Genomic DNA, 15,853 nt, shown 5'->3' with positions numbered 1-15,853 from the left:
GGGAACGGGGAGGGGGGGAAACGAATGGAGAGGAAGGGGGGCGGGGAGGAAGCGGGGGAGCAAACGAACGAGGGGGGAGTGGGCCAGGGAACCCCCTCCGCTTCCGGGTAGTTGGCGTCACTTCCGGGCGAGCCCCCCAATCGCACGGCGCCCGCAGCTCCCCAGCCCTACCCTCCCGGCCAAGATGGCCGCCCTCCTGTGCCTCAGCTGCTGGGCGGGGGACCGGGGGGTTCTCCCCGCCAGGGCTCCCCTTCCCCTCTTCCGTTGACCCCGAAACCCATCAGGTTGACCCCTCGGCGTTTCAGAATCCGGCTGGGCCGAGTGAGGCGGTCCAAAGTGATCCCTGGAGGGGGCAGTGCCAGACGTTTTGGGGTCCCCTTCCTCAGCGTCGCAGCTCACAGCTTTCCTCCTGGAGAAACGCCCCCTAACACCCTCCTGGCTGCTGGTGGAGGGGCGGGACCTTTGAGGGAAGGGGCGGAGCTAGTGCAAAGCAGGTGATTACGTGTCACTTCCGGGAGATGGGATGACCTCATTGTGTAGTTAGACAACCCCCCCAATCAAAATGTCTGTGTCTCACCTCTTTGGCTGTTTCTGTTTTCTTTTAAATTTCTCTTTTATTCTTCTCTTATTTTGAGGGTCTTTAAAAATTACATAAGTCAGATTTTCACAAGCAAGTTATTGATTCTCACTTCCATTTAGACACCTCTCCTCTTACCTCTGTTGACCTCCTGATTTTTCTGTCACTGACAACTTTACCATCTTTTGTAATAAAGTTTCCATCATTCCCTTAAGAAAACTTCAGGCAAAATTCAATTGGAAATCAGCCTGGTTGTGTCTTACATGTTGGAGCAAGGAATTGTGACCTTGAATGTTTTTTCTGCCCTATGGAAATATATTCTACCAACATTTTTTTTAATATGCAATTTTTAAATTCTGTGATCTTAATTTGGAAAATGCAGAACTAGCCAGGGCTTAACCTGTATCAATTATTTGTTCAGGTTATTTAAATGTGTAAGAAGTGCCTTTTAGAATTTTTTGGGTGCTAAGGCGCTGTGGGTAAACATGGCTTTAAATGAGGAAAAAATATTATCAGTGTGCTATATCATTAAAGTAGGTGCAGGAGACACTACTTAAACTTAGCTAACAAATTACAAAAGTGAAACAGCACCAAATGGATTTGAATTACAACGATCTTCCAGTGAAAGTATTTTTGAAACCAGATAGCCAAAATAGGGCAAGCTACATGGTTACAGTTGTTCCTGATCAGACGAAATGAACATTTTGAAGTTAAAAAAAAAGAATGAGGGGGAAAAAGTCCCTGGATTTTCTCCTTGACCTCCCTAGATTTTTGAACTCATTTTTGTGATTCTGTCTATTTCTCCCTTCAATAAAGTCTTCTAATAATGCCAATAACTGTCTTTAGAATGTTAAGAGTACAAATTAGGTAATATTTGTATGGCTGGAGGTTCTATGGAAGAAAGGTGCCTTTGACAACTTCAATAGTTACTTTGATACTATTGAATACTATGGCACCTATGAATTTTGGGAGTGGCAGGGTAGATGGGGATACTACATTTTAGGACACAGCTTTTCATGAGTATACATGCCAGTATAAAATCTCTGAAGACTTTAGAAAAAGTACTAATAGTGAATTTTTACTCCCATATATTGGGAAGAAGGGAGTGATTCCAAAATCAACTTTTAGAAACAAGCCATATAACTGTATCCATGTATTTCATGCTATGATTGAAGCCTCATACTCCCTATGGTAGTAAAACTTAAGGCCAGCAGGTAAAGATTATTTCTGCATATAGATGGGATTCTGTTTCTTTGCTGAATTTGAATGAATAACATTTTACACGGCATAAATGTAGAGTAGGATTGTCCAAGTATGGACCCCAATTTCACTAAAGTAGTAACATGAATAATGTGAGCGAGATTATCTCTTCAAATATCAGTTTTCACCTTTATATAATGGGAATAACAACGGTGACTTTTCTGAAAAGTTTATGGGCAGATTAAAGGCAGTAATCCTTTCAAGGATCTCAATATGATACCTGATAGGCAGTTAAGCACTAGAGAGTAACTGCTATTATTATTACCATTGTTATTATTATGTTTGCATAATACCAACATGTATCTACTTAAATTCTATCACTGAGTGTATTTGGTATCTCTAATAAAAGAAAGCATTTTGAAATGCTTCTAGAAAATAGGTGCAATTAATTTGTGCTTTCAAATATATTTTCTCTAAGCTATGAGGCTGTGAAATGAGATACAAAAGCAGGCAGTAATGGCATATTTATGATTCCTATTTCTCTGTGCCCTGAAAGAACATAATCTACTAGTGAAATTAGCTAAGTAAATTACACTCACTATATAAGGCTGACAAATGAGCTTATGAGTCAAAAGTGTTTATTACAATTGAAGTTTCAAGTAGATATATAAGATTATCAGACTGTAAAGTGATTTCAACTTTACATTTGCTGTTTCAACAATTTTATCCTTCTACTTTCTTTGGAAGAAGGATACATTATAGAACCCAGAAGGCTCTAAAATTAAAATCAGTTATAATAAACTTCTCATGAAGACTCACTGAAAAGTTAACATAAATCTGGACTATGCATTGGATGGCACATTTTTACCTAGAATTTTGGGGGTGGTTTTCGTTCTAAGTAAGCCAGCACTTAGCACAATGCTGAACACATAGTGGGCACTCAATAAGTATTGATTAAATTAGTGCAAATTAATTCTCCAGATAACTGAAATTTAACCTTTAGGTGCCAAAAAAATGGTATTTTACATTTTATGATGTAAATCTCCATAAAATTCAATCATTTATTACAGAGATACCTCAAAACTTCAGTTAAATTGGGGGGAAAGTGAAAGAAAAACATTGCCCATTGGGTTGCTCTCTGCACATTAGGCAGAAAGTTGACCTTTTCTTGACAACTTGACCTTGAAGTGGCCTTATGCTAAGAGGCTCTAACAATTTATGTGCCTGCTCTGGCCTGCTAAGCACCACACCACTGTTGTGGAGGTTGGTGGTGGTGGTGGTAGCAGTGGTGGTTTTTTCTAACAATATTTTTTAATCTCTGCTTTTTTAAATTTATTCAGTCAATTAAAAACTTTGGCCCCTGTATTTACTCTTTAATATAGACAGAGAAGCCAAACAACAAAGCATATGGAGTTACATGTAAAATAATACTAAATAGATTTTTAGAGCCTCTTCTGTGAGTAAAGTAAGAAAGCTTTAACATACAGAAATTGTGACATAAATTTTAAATGTTTAGAAGCCCTTTGGGGTTTTTCTTCCCAATTCTCTATTTTCAGAAAGGCAACAAGGAAAGTTAGTGTTGAATGCTATTATGTACTAAACAGTCTCCCATACATGACTCCTTTTAATTATATGGCAGTCCAAAAAGGCATGAGGATTAGTATTCCCATTTTAATGGTCTAGAAAACAGACTCGGGTCTGCCAAATGGGTTACCCAGAGTCACGTGGGTAAGGGAAGCCATAGATTAGAATCCAGGCAGATGTAATTCTAAAGCCTGCTACTTACCCTGCCATTGCCCTGGGCCAGGCAGCTACTGACACTTCCAAATGAAATTAGTGTTACTGTGTTAGTCAAAGTAGGGAGCCTATTACAATGCTGGTATGCAACTAGGAGACATAACACTTCAATTCCAATATGGGGATAGGCCTCAGCAAAAGCGTTACAAAGAGGCTGTGTTATATATTTTTCATAAGATTTTCCTAGTTTGAGCCTACATAAAGCTTCAAAAGAGTAGGTGGATGGTATCCTCATCAATTCTGTGCCTTGTATCTTATTGACTTCTATAGAAACAGGACTTCTTTGAGTGCTGAGGAGTAAGCTCATAGAACCCATTATCCCTAGAAGCTACATTTCTATATTCGACGTTAAGAATTGAAGTGCTAGCAAGCACTCTCATACCTTGTTGCTGGTGGTACAAAACAGTACAATCTTTATGAAAGGGAATTTGGCACTACTTACCAAAATTTCAAATGCAGGTACCCTTTGAGATAGCCATCCTTTTTGTGGGACTTTATCTTACAGATAAATACGTAGATGTCAGAAAGTACGTGTGTACAAGATTATTCATTTAGCATTGCTTACAATTGAAAGAATGGAGGAGAAAAACCCACATGTCCACCCAAAGGGGAACTAGTTAAATTATGGTACATCCACACAACAGAAGATGGTGCAGTGATGTTAAAAAATGATAGTTTTCTTTTTAATGATATACAAAGAGTTGCAGGATGCTTTGTTACACAAAACTCAAAGTGCAAAACAATAGAACATGCTACATTTTCTGTAAGAAAGGGGAAGAGATAAGGTTTTTTTTTTTTTGTTATTTGTTTGTATTTGCATAAAGCAACTCTGGAAAGATACGTAAGAAACAAAGTGATTACCTGTAGGGTGGTGGTAATGGTGGAGAGAAATGGTGTGAGTAGGGACAGGGAAGGGAGAAAGATGAATGTTTTGGGGGAAGTTTGGGGAGGTCACAGGGAATGTGCACACATATGTAGTGTCACAGAGATTGGTAGGAATGGGGGGTAGGAACATCTGTATTCTCTAACAGTAACATCACTGAGTATTTGGTAAATTTTTTTGTCTCTTAAGAACTAGTTATAACTCTGACATCTGTGAATTGATTTAAACCCTTCTTGACCTTCTTTATATTTTTACCCACTGTATTGTCTACGTAAGGATAACAAGCTTCAGGTATTAACTCCCCAAAGAGCGGAGTACAGTGTAACTTTATCATACATACACTTACTGTATGTGAAGTCAACTAATCATGCCCAACCAAAAGAAAATAAGGATAGCCAGGTGCAGTGGCTCATGCCTGTAATCCCAACACTTTGGGAGGCCAAGGCGGGAGGATCTCTTGAACCCAGGAGCTGGAAACTAGCCCAGGCAACATAGCAAGACCCTGTCTTTGCAAAAACAAATTTAAAAATTAGCCTGGCATGGTGGTGTGCACCCATAGTCCCAGGTACTTGGAGGGCTGAGGTGGGAGGATCACTTGAGCCCAGGAGGTCGAGGCTTCAGTGAGCTGTGATTGTGTGCACTCCAGCCTGGACAACAGAATGAAACGTTGTCTCGAAAGAAAGAAAGAGAGAAAGAGAGAGAGAAAGAGGGAGGGAGGGAGGGAGGAAGGAAGGAAGGAAGGAAGGGGAAAGAAAGAGGAGGGAGGGAGGGAGGGATCAAGCAATAACAAATCAAATCATACAGGCTACTTCCGAGAATGAGCATAGAGCACATATCCCCAGGTTGAGTGTGAAATGGGAAATAGAACACTGTAGACCTCTGTTCCTTAGTTTCTAATATGATTGTCTTCCCAGGCAAAGTGGGATTCTAGGACTTAAAGATTTGTGTTTGTCCTCCTACATGCTCTCCCATTTCAAGCCAAGTCTTTTCTCTGGTCCTCAACCAAAGATACAAGATTGTATCTGATGCTGGCTCATTTGGTCTTTTGGCCAAGTGATATGTCTCCAATGCAAAGAAAATTTGAGGTATACACAGTTCTTAGGCTCAGTGCAGACCTTAGATCCCAACCAATACTACCAGGACCCAAAATAACATGAAACCCCACTGTGGTGTCTCCTTCAAGTTTAGACACTTATCCTGGTTATAGTATTTCAGAATGTGACAGACACCAAATTAAGTCTAACTTCATTCATTCTTTGCATCTAACTTCCTTTGGTGTAGAGAAATAGATCATTTCTGCAATGTACAGTCCTATTGAAGACAGGAAATAGACACCCACCAACATGAGTCAACAAAACAGCATTATAAGTAAGTCATGAAGTAATGCTCAAATTTATAGAACAATTAGTGACTAGAGAGTTTAACATAAGATATTCATTTGTGAACAAATAGATAAGCACCTACTACATGTCAGGCACCATGCTAGGTGCTGAAAACAAAACACATTGTTTATGGAGCTGACTCTAGGGGAAGTGGTAGATAGTGATCAACTAAACATACAAATGAATAATTATAAAGATGAAAACAAGAAAGCATTTATAAAAGATTTTTTAAAAACTAAGAGGTTTAAACAAAATGGGATTTACTGAAACATGAGGAACCAGGAAGCCAACTCTAAGGTGACATTTAAGTTGTAATTGAAACAGAAGGGACTGTTTTTGGTGATGGCAGGGTCCAAATGCAGAAAGATACCCATGCCAGGGCCTGAGCTGTGAGCTCCTGGACCTGAGGGAGGCCAGTATGTGACGTCATAGGCAAAAAGGAGAGGGGATCCAAGGGAGACTGAGATGGAAGAAAGAGGCATTCCAATTGTGCTAAGGAGTTTTTATTTTATTCTAAGTGCAAATGGAGTGGCACCAGCAATAGTAACAAAATAATCAGGGAGAGGAGCAGGAAGAGTTAAAGAAGGCATTAAGGGGTGCAGGGTGGGTTCACCAAAATGCTGGCACTCTGGAGAGAGATGTAGGTAAGAGGAGGGATGGATGTGAGACAAGGATTCCACGGTCTCCCATCAGGGCATCAGGCTGACCAGAGACAAGGGTTTGCACAGACAAGGGGTGAGGCCAGAGAGGGAAGATGCAGGTAGGGAGAAGGCTACGGAGCCCTAGAAAGTTAGGCTTGATGCTGGAGGCAGTGGGAGACCCCATAGTCAAGACAGCAGGGTGAAGGAAAGTGCTAAGGGCCCAAGGGCTTGGTGTAGGGTTTGTGCTTTGGGCAGTCAGGAAGGGGAGAAAGGGAGGAGACTGGTGATTCATTCATCCTGCTGAAATGCTTCAAAGGGAGAATGGACTTTGTTATATTTGAGCCCCGTCAGAGCTCAGCCTTCATCATCTAGACTTTAAGGGTTTTAGCCTTTTTAGTTAACCTTACACAGAAGCCCCTCTGTCCCACTGTCAGATTTCACTACCCAAGTATACACTGGGTGCCTATAATACACCCAGGACTGTGCTAAACACCTGGAGAACAAATAATTATATAAATATTCATGCCACAAAGCTAACTTTGATCTTCTCTGTGTGGTGGGGTCATGTACTTCCAAGTGATGGTTAAATTATGCCCTTCTCTGGGTCTTCCTTTTTTAAAATAAAAAAAGTTTTGTTTTTCTTAATCACAGGAGGCAGGCTCTATATTTAAATCTTAGCTCTGGCATTAACTAGCTGTAGTACTTGGGGCAAGGTACTTTCTAAATTGAAGCCTCCCTTTGTCAACCATAAAAATAAGGAGAATAAAATTTACCTTGCAGGGTGTTTTGTGTTTCATGAAATAGCATGTGTAAAAAGCACCTGCTACTGATACATAGTTGGTCCTGGCCATTCACTTGAAGGTCTTCCCCATTGCCAACTCCCTGGTCCATTGCTTTGTACAATACACATATTTTCATGATTTTCCAGCATCCTGTGATTATGTCGCTGTGTAGGCGCCTTGCGGGCTTTTGCCTTTCAGCACAGCATATGCATGATGCGTAAGCACGCACACAGCCCCCAGTCTCAATTCCTGACTGTGTCACTTTGGGCAAGTTACTTCCGCTCTTAGGTTTATTTTCCTAATACATGAAATGATGAGCACACCGTTTCCCCCACCAGTTGATTGTGACTTCAATGCCTGATGCACATGAAGGGCTCAAAAAATATTCATCCTCCCTCCCTAGTCACTTCTGCTATTTGCTTTCTATGGCTACTGTAACGAATTACCAAAAACGTGGTGGCTCAGAACATTACAAGTTCATCTGACAGTCTTGGAGAACCAGAACTCCAAGAGGGGTCTTACGGAGCTAAAATCAAGGTGTTGGCTGGGCACAGTGGCTCACGCCCATATTCCCAACACTTTGGGAGGCTGAGGCAGGAGGATCACGTGAACCCAGAAGTTAGAGACCAATCCTGGCAATACAGCAAGACCCCGTGTCTACAAAAACTAAAGAAACTATCTGGGCATGGTGTCACATGCCTGTAGTCCCTTCTACTAGGGAGGCTGAGGTGGGAGGATCTCTTGAGCCCAGGAGTTCAAGGCTGTAGTGAGGAATGATCACACTACTACACTCCAGCCTGGGTGACAGAGTGAGATGTCTCAAAAAATAAAAATAAAATAGAATAAAATAAAATAAAATAAAGTGTCAGCAGAGCTGTGTTCCTTCTGGAGGTTCTAGGAGAGAAATCCATTTTCCTGTCTTTTCTAGGTTTTATAGCCTGCCCCATTTCCGTCTTCAAAGAGGGAAATCGCTTCACTCCAACCTCCACTTCTGCCTCTGCATCTCCTTTTCTAACTCTGACTTGCCTTTCTATCTTTTTTAGGACCCACCCATATAACTTAGGATAATCTCCCCACCTCAAAATCCTTAAATCAACCACATCTACAAAGTTTCTTTTGCCACATAAGGTAACATAGCTACAGATTTGGGGGATTCGGTTGTGGTCATCTTTAAGGGGCCATGATTCTGTCTACCACGCCCTTTAGCTTTTTCCTAATGTGCAAACCTGAACTCATCACCCTTGGCCCTAAAATGAACCATCTCCTCCAGTTTTTCGTTTTTCTTTGTTTGTGCTGCCATGATGCCAGCTTCACTGGGTCATGAAACTTCTAGCTGATGACACATAAATTCCAAGACGAGTGAGCCAGAATGAACTGGAGCACAATTCCCCTGTGAGAGATGATGAAAAGGAAGCTGACCACAGAAGAATGTTTCTATTGAAGGCCACACTGGTTGCCTTAGTCTGAGGACTAGGATTTAAATTCCTGATATCTGGGCCATGGCTCTTTCCACTACATTATGCTGATTCACATACCTTATAAAGTTGCATGGCTTCCTCAGTTTTAATGTTTGAAATCTCTTTTTCTTTTTTTTTTTTTTTTTTTTTTTTGAGACGGAGTCTCGCTCTGTCGCCCAGGCTGGAGTGCAGTGGCCGGATCTCAGCTCACTGCAAGCTCCGCCTCCCGGGTTCCCGCCATTCTCCTGCCTCAGCCTCCCGAGTAGCTGGGGCTACAGGCGCCCGCCACCACGCCCGGCTAGTTTTTTGTATTTTTTAGTAGAGACGGGGTTTCGCTGTGTTACCAGGATGGTCTCGATCTCCTGACCTCGCGATCCACCCGTCTCGGCCTCCCAAAGTGCTGGGATTACAGGCTTGAGCCACCGCGCCCGGCCCTGAAATCTCTTTTTCTTAATGGCAGGAATACTGGACTTAGAAGTTGTATTAGTTAGGGTTCTTCAGAGAAACAGAACCTAAGAGAGAGAGAGACAGACAGACAGATAGACAGACAGACAGGGATACCTATCACTGCAAGAAAGCCAGTGGTTTAATCAGTTCTTTCTTGAGAACTGAGGGAGGGCGGGCGGTGCTGTAAATCCCAGTCTCCCAGAGTCTGAAGGCTTGAGAACCAGAGCGGCGGGAGAAGATGGATGTCCCAGCTGAAACAGAAGCACATTTGCCCTTCCTCTGCCCTTTTGTCCTATTCAGACCCTCTGCAGATTGGGTGATGCCCACATGCATTGATGAGGGTGATCCTCTTTACTCACTCTACAGATTCAAATGTTAATCTCCTGTAGAAACACCCCCACAGACACATCCAGAAATAATGTTTTACCAGTCATCTGGGCATCCCTTAGTCCAGTCAGGTCGACACATAAAAGTAATCATCCACAGAAGTTAAGAAAAAAAGTAGGTATGAGTTCCAGTAACACCGTTTGCCATATACTATTTACCAGCTATATGACCTTGGGCTAATTCAGATTGAATCACAGTTCTCATGTAAAATAAGAATATTAATATCTCCTAAAATATTGATATCTTCTCTACCTCCTACAAGGCTTATGGTAACCTCTCTTGTAGGCTTAGTGGGTATCTTCTAAGTCATAGAGGTGTAAAAATATAAGGAACTATTTTTATCCAAGTTTAGGCCTCCTACCTAATCTCCCTGACTATTCTCTTCTTTGACCATCCAGGCAGCTTACCAGCATCGGACTAATAAACCTAAAATACTATAATATCATCCTATTTAGAGAAGATGTCATGGCTCACTATTGCCTACCATACCAATCCAAACTGCACTCCTTCATTTTCAGATCTTACATAATATCACTTCAACCTACAGAACCACTATTAGTTTTCACTATTGACCAGAACATACTCTGCTCAGGAAAATGTCCTCCTAGTCCACATTTACCAGTGCGCATTCCTGCACTGGAGCTCCTGGTCTTGCTTTAATTCATTTGCAAAGTCTTTCCTCCTCCCCCTTTGTCTACATTTCAATTCAAATCAGTAAACTTAATGAGGGCCTACTGTAAAGAAGGCAAGGCTCAAATGTTAGCAAGGGCTCAAATTCCCTCTCATCTTTCAATACCTATTTCAAATTCCACCTCCTTTAGCAAAAAATGTTCTTGACTATTCCAGCACAGTATAATACCTTCTTCCTCTGAAACCCTGTAGCATTTAGAATCTGTTCCACACAGTTTATTTATATGCAGTCTTACATTCTCTTAATCCATGTGATGATTTTTTAAAATTTGGAGCTATAAGGAACCATCATTTCATCTAATCCCTCATTTTGAATAAGAGAAATCTGAGATTTACGTATTCAGGCAATACTTGAGTACTTACTGTGTGTCAGGCATCATCTCCAAGGAATCTATTGGTAAGAGAAATAGATACATCTCTCCTTGGGGCCTAGAAGCAAAGTCTCTGGAACTCCCAAAGAGCAAGTAGACACACACTAAGTAGAGGGCATAACCTGTGCAGAGACAAGGACAAGAAAGAGGAGCAATGGGGTTTATGAAACTGTGTGGTTTGTCCACAGCATTGGATGGAGCAAGAGGCACGAAAGGAGAGGAAGACGGTAAGTGTAGAAGGGAGCCAATTGTTGAAGATTCATAAATATCAAGCTTAAGATTTAAGACCAGGTGCAGTAGCTCCTGCCTGTAATCCCAAAGCTTTGGGAGGCCAGGGTGGAAGGATTGCTTAAGGCCAGGAGTTTGAAGCTGCAGTGAGCTGTGATTGCCCAACTGCACTACAGCCTGGGTGCCAGAGCACAACTCTGTCTCAAAAAAAAAAGACAAAGTTGATCCTATAGGCAATGGGAAATTATCAGAGGCTTTTATCAGAAAGGTGACAAAACCAAGTTTATGTTTAAGACAGATAGCTTTGATGACAGTGTGGAAGTTAGAGCAAACGTTGACGAGTACACTGGGCTAACTAATTAATTTGTATCTCTGTAAACCAGTATTTTTGTGGTTCAACACTTATTTAATTGAAACAGGGAGAAATGAATTTTCTTTTGATAAAAGTCATATTCAGGAACTGATTAATTTTTCCTAGCCCAAAGAGAATCAATTGTCTTTTCTAAAATTGGAAAAATAGTTCCCTCCACTATATACTTTTTCTCTCATCGGTTCTACTTTACACTTTTTTAAACTAAAGCACTTTGGGGAGTATATTTAAGGTTTAAAATTTAAATAATAAAATAAGTCTCTCCTTCCAAATACTCAGCACTACATAATGCATCATTTGGTTTTAACATTTCAGTAGAATGCCAACTTTCAGTTAATTATAATCACAAAATCTTTGGGAAGAAACCCCAACAAAATATATCTGCCTGATGAGGATTTGTTTTCCTGCTCCAAAGCACTGTCCACTTAGGTATATGTAGTAGACAGAATGCTAAGATGACCCCCAGTGATTCCCCTTCTGGTGTTTATGCCACTGTGTCATCCCCTCCCCTTGAGGGTAGGCAGGACCTGTGACCCACAGAACATGACAAAGGTGATGGGATGTCACTCTCCTGGATTATGTTACATCATGTAAGACTTCACCTTAGCAGACAGAAGCCAGAGACTCTCCCTGCAGCAATGAAGCAAGCAGCCATGTTGAAGAAGCCCATGTGACAAGAAAAACTGCAGGTGACCGCGAGGACTCAGGATCAGCCTCAAGCCATTAGCTAGCAAAAAAAGTGAGACCCTCAGTGATATAACCACAAGGAAATCAATTCTGCCAACAACCTGAATAAGCTTGGAAGTGGATTCTTCCCCAGTTGAGCCTCCAGATGAGAGTGCAATCCCAGCCAATGCCTTTATTGCAGCCATATGAGAGGCTGAGCAGAGGATGCAGCCAACCTTTGCCTTGAAATCCTGCCCAACACAAACTATGAGATAATAAATGTGCATTGTTTTAAGATGCTTAATTTGTAGTAATTTGTCACAGAACAATTGGAAACTAATGTGGCATGTAAATAGAATCAACTCCTATTTTGCTAGTTATTTGGAGTTGTATGAAAACTGAACTAATACCATATTTCTAATTGAGACACATATTTTCTTGTCTGTATTGACTGAATCCCCCCCACTCACACCCTCCTAGAGGCCTGCCTCGATATCCAGCTCCTGGTTCAACCTTGAGTGAAAATGGAGACCGAGAGACAAATGAGGGTGCTCTTGTCATGGTATAGATGAGCTCCTCAAGGCCCATGCCACCACAGTAACATCTGGGAAGGAGAAGATGTGACAGATGCAAGAAGCAACTCAGAGGCTTATTTTATATTTTGACTAAAGCATTACATTATACATACATCATATTGTACAGTCATAATTGATGCTTATAATGGTGACCCTAAGGCAGGATTGGCAGGCATCAAAGAAACACTGAGTAAAATACAAGATGTCAACAGGATTTTCAATATTCTACTTATTAAGATGGAGGGTGGGTTCAGAGGTATTCATTTTATTATGCTTTATAATTTATATATATCATTTACATATTTGTTACATATATGTCATGTAGATTCTTTTATATAGATCTCATAGTACAGAATTTGAACAGATAAATAAAGATCAACCTAAAGTACTTCTTCACTACCCATCTATTCCAGAAACATTACCCACCAGAAAAAGTTGCACTGTTTGAAGGAGTAGAATGTCAGTTAAACAACACAAACTCTACTAACCAGAAGGTCACACTCCCTGACAATACCATTCATTGAGGTTGCAACATAAATGTGAGAAAAAAGAAAGGATAAAGAGCAAAAGGAACCAAGACGAGAGGGCAGAAAAGGAAAAACCAACAGAGAAATTCCGTTTTATAATGCTAAAGATGGGAAGGGAAAGATCAGGATGAAGAAAGGCCAAGTTTGGTGGGAGGAATACACTGAAGAGAAAAAAAAAAATGCAGCATTATATGGAACACAGACAAAAATAATTTACACATCACATGCAAAGTAGGTTTAGGGAAGCTGTGTAAAGCACAGAATTGGCATTTTTGGCCCACATATGGGCCCTTTTTGATGTGCAACTTCAGAGGTCATGGCCACTGGATAACAGGTACAGCAATTGTCAGTAGCACTTGGAACCAATGTTCACTGGGCAAAGTAAGAAGGGAGATACAGTACAGGCAGGATATAAGGTTAAGACATAGCTTTGCCCTCCAGGGACTCTCCAAGTAGGGAGGAGGCAGAAGAGAGGCACCAAGATCTCCACTGGCAGCCAAGAGCTGAACTGAGCAGGCAGACAGGTTTTGTTTGGCCAATACAATGTGTGGGTGGATGGGTGGGTGGGTGCATGTGTGGGTGTGTGTGAAAAAACCTGAAAACTTTTAAGCACCCTCCATCTAACTCAGTTCCTGCCATTCCTAAAAGTCACCATTCCCATGGTCACTTCACACATTCACCTACGTGCTTGGTCCTCAAAGGCACTGGAGTATGCAGTCCCCTGTGTAAGTGGATACATTTGATTCTTGGGTTTTGTCATTCTTCTAGTACTTTCTTACATAACAATTGCTACCATGATGATATTCCTGACTAGATCAAACAAGTTCTTTTCAAAATAACAGGTGCCACCCCCGGTTTCCTATGCTTTCTCTCTGCTAACGCCATTTGCCTTTGTTGCCAGAACTGTGCACTAGACTAACAGTTTTAATGATTTTTCAAGAATAATCCCTAAATCCTTTTATTGATCTGTGTGCTGGAGGATTACTTTCTGCCCACATCACTGGACTGACCTTCTTGTTCTCCAATTAATTATTAGTTTGTCTACATTAAATTATACTTGCTATCTGCTGATAAAAATCACAGAAGTCTCAAAGTCCTTTTCAATGCTTTTCCTGTTTATTGTTGGTTTGTTCTGCCTCCTATCAGCTGAATCAGCTGAAAACTGGGAGATTTGGCTTCCAATTCTTTCTCCTAAGTCTCTCCTCTATAGTGAGACCTCCCTCTGAAGACTTCCTATAAAAGAAAATGTGTGTGTGTGTGCACGCATATGCGTGTGTGTATATGTGCAGTTTTGAACACTTAAGACAAAAATCAGTATAGCCAATCTTCCTAGAAAAGTAAGAAATGTATTAAGTGATTTTGAACAATGTTACAATGGGTAAAAAAATAATGAGTTCTAAGAGAGATACATTAAAAAAAATAGTATAAATAAAAACAGATTCCTCAAAATATAGTACAGCAAAATCAACATGCAACAAAAGAACATGGGTAATAAGTTTGAATCACAGGGTGCAAATTTAGATGTGGAAGAAATAAGGCATTGTTTTATTTTTAATTAAACAATTGAGTTGCTATTCTGGCCCTAATGCTACAAGAGTGGCAAGCTTTCTGCCTCAGTCATCCTGGGGTTGTCCACCTGAGGATGTGAGAATTCTGGAGTCTCACATAGGACAAATGCTTGTGCATTAGTCTGCTAAGGCTGCTGTAACAGATTAGCACAGATTGGGTGACTTAAGTAACAGAAACTTATTTTCTCACTATTCCAGAGGCTGGAAGTCCAAGGTCAGGGTGTCAGTGGGGTTGGTTTCTCCTAAGGTCTCTCTCCTTGGCTTGTAGATGTCATCTTCTCCCTGTGTCCTCATCTGGTCATCCCTCTATGTGCTTCTGTGTCCAAATCTCCTCTGCTTATAGGGATACCAATTGTATTAGATGAAGGACCAGTCACAGGACCTCTTTTTAATTTAAACGTCTGTTTAAAGACCTGATCTCTCAACACAGTCCTATTCAATACATAGGTTTTAAGAGGTCACATCTCAATCTATAACAGGCTGGCAAGGGGCTGCGCCTTCTGATCATGAGCTAGACATCCATACAGAGATAAGAGCCTCGTCTCTGACCACTGGGTGCCAGGTCCTGCAGGCCTACTGCTGTCTGCTGTTTTTAAGTAGTATTGGGCTATCAGGACTCATTCACGAGACCAGGACCCTCTAGTGCCCAGGGCCCCACATTCCAATTATACCACACCCCATGCAAGATACCACCACATCTCCCTGCACCCCAAGGGGAGTGACAGAGGCCTCTGCTATTCTGACACCCCCAGTTTTCACTTCTGTCATCCATATGGGAAGGTCGTCTTTGTTTTGGAAAGACCCTTGCTCTTCAGACCCTATAGTTCTTTTTTTTTTTTTTTTTTTTGAGGCGGAGTCTCGCTGTGTCACCCAGGCTGGAGTGCAGTGGCGCGATCTCGGCTCACTGCAAGCTCCGCCTCCAGGGTTCACGCCATTCTCCCGCCTCAGCCTCCAAGTAGCTGGGACTACAGGCGCCCGCCACCACGCCTGGCTAGTTTTTTGTATTTTTATTAGAGACGGGGTTTCACTGTGTTAGCCAGGATGGTCTCGATCTCCTGACCTCGTGATCCACCCGTCTCGGCCTCCCAAAGTGCTGGGATTACAGGCTTGAGCCACCGCGCCTGGCCTCAGACCCTATAGTTCTTAATGGAGCCATTTCTAAACAAAGGCCTGGAAAGCTCGTAGGCTCTTCCTGCTTCCTGCCTGCAGAAAGCTTCCTGGGGTGATGAAGCATTTGCTTGAATTGAAAGAAACAAAAATTATAAGAAAAAATTAGGGTCCTAAAGTACTAGGTACATATTATTA

Source organism: Piliocolobus tephrosceles, chromosome 7, assembly GCF_002776525.5.
Source record: "Piliocolobus tephrosceles isolate RC106 chromosome 7, ASM277652v3, whole genome shotgun sequence".
NCBI lineage: Eukaryota > Metazoa > Chordata > Mammalia > Primates > Cercopithecidae > Piliocolobus > Piliocolobus tephrosceles.
The sequence above is the reverse complement of the archived record's forward strand: the minus strand, read 5'-3'. Positions refer to the sequence as shown.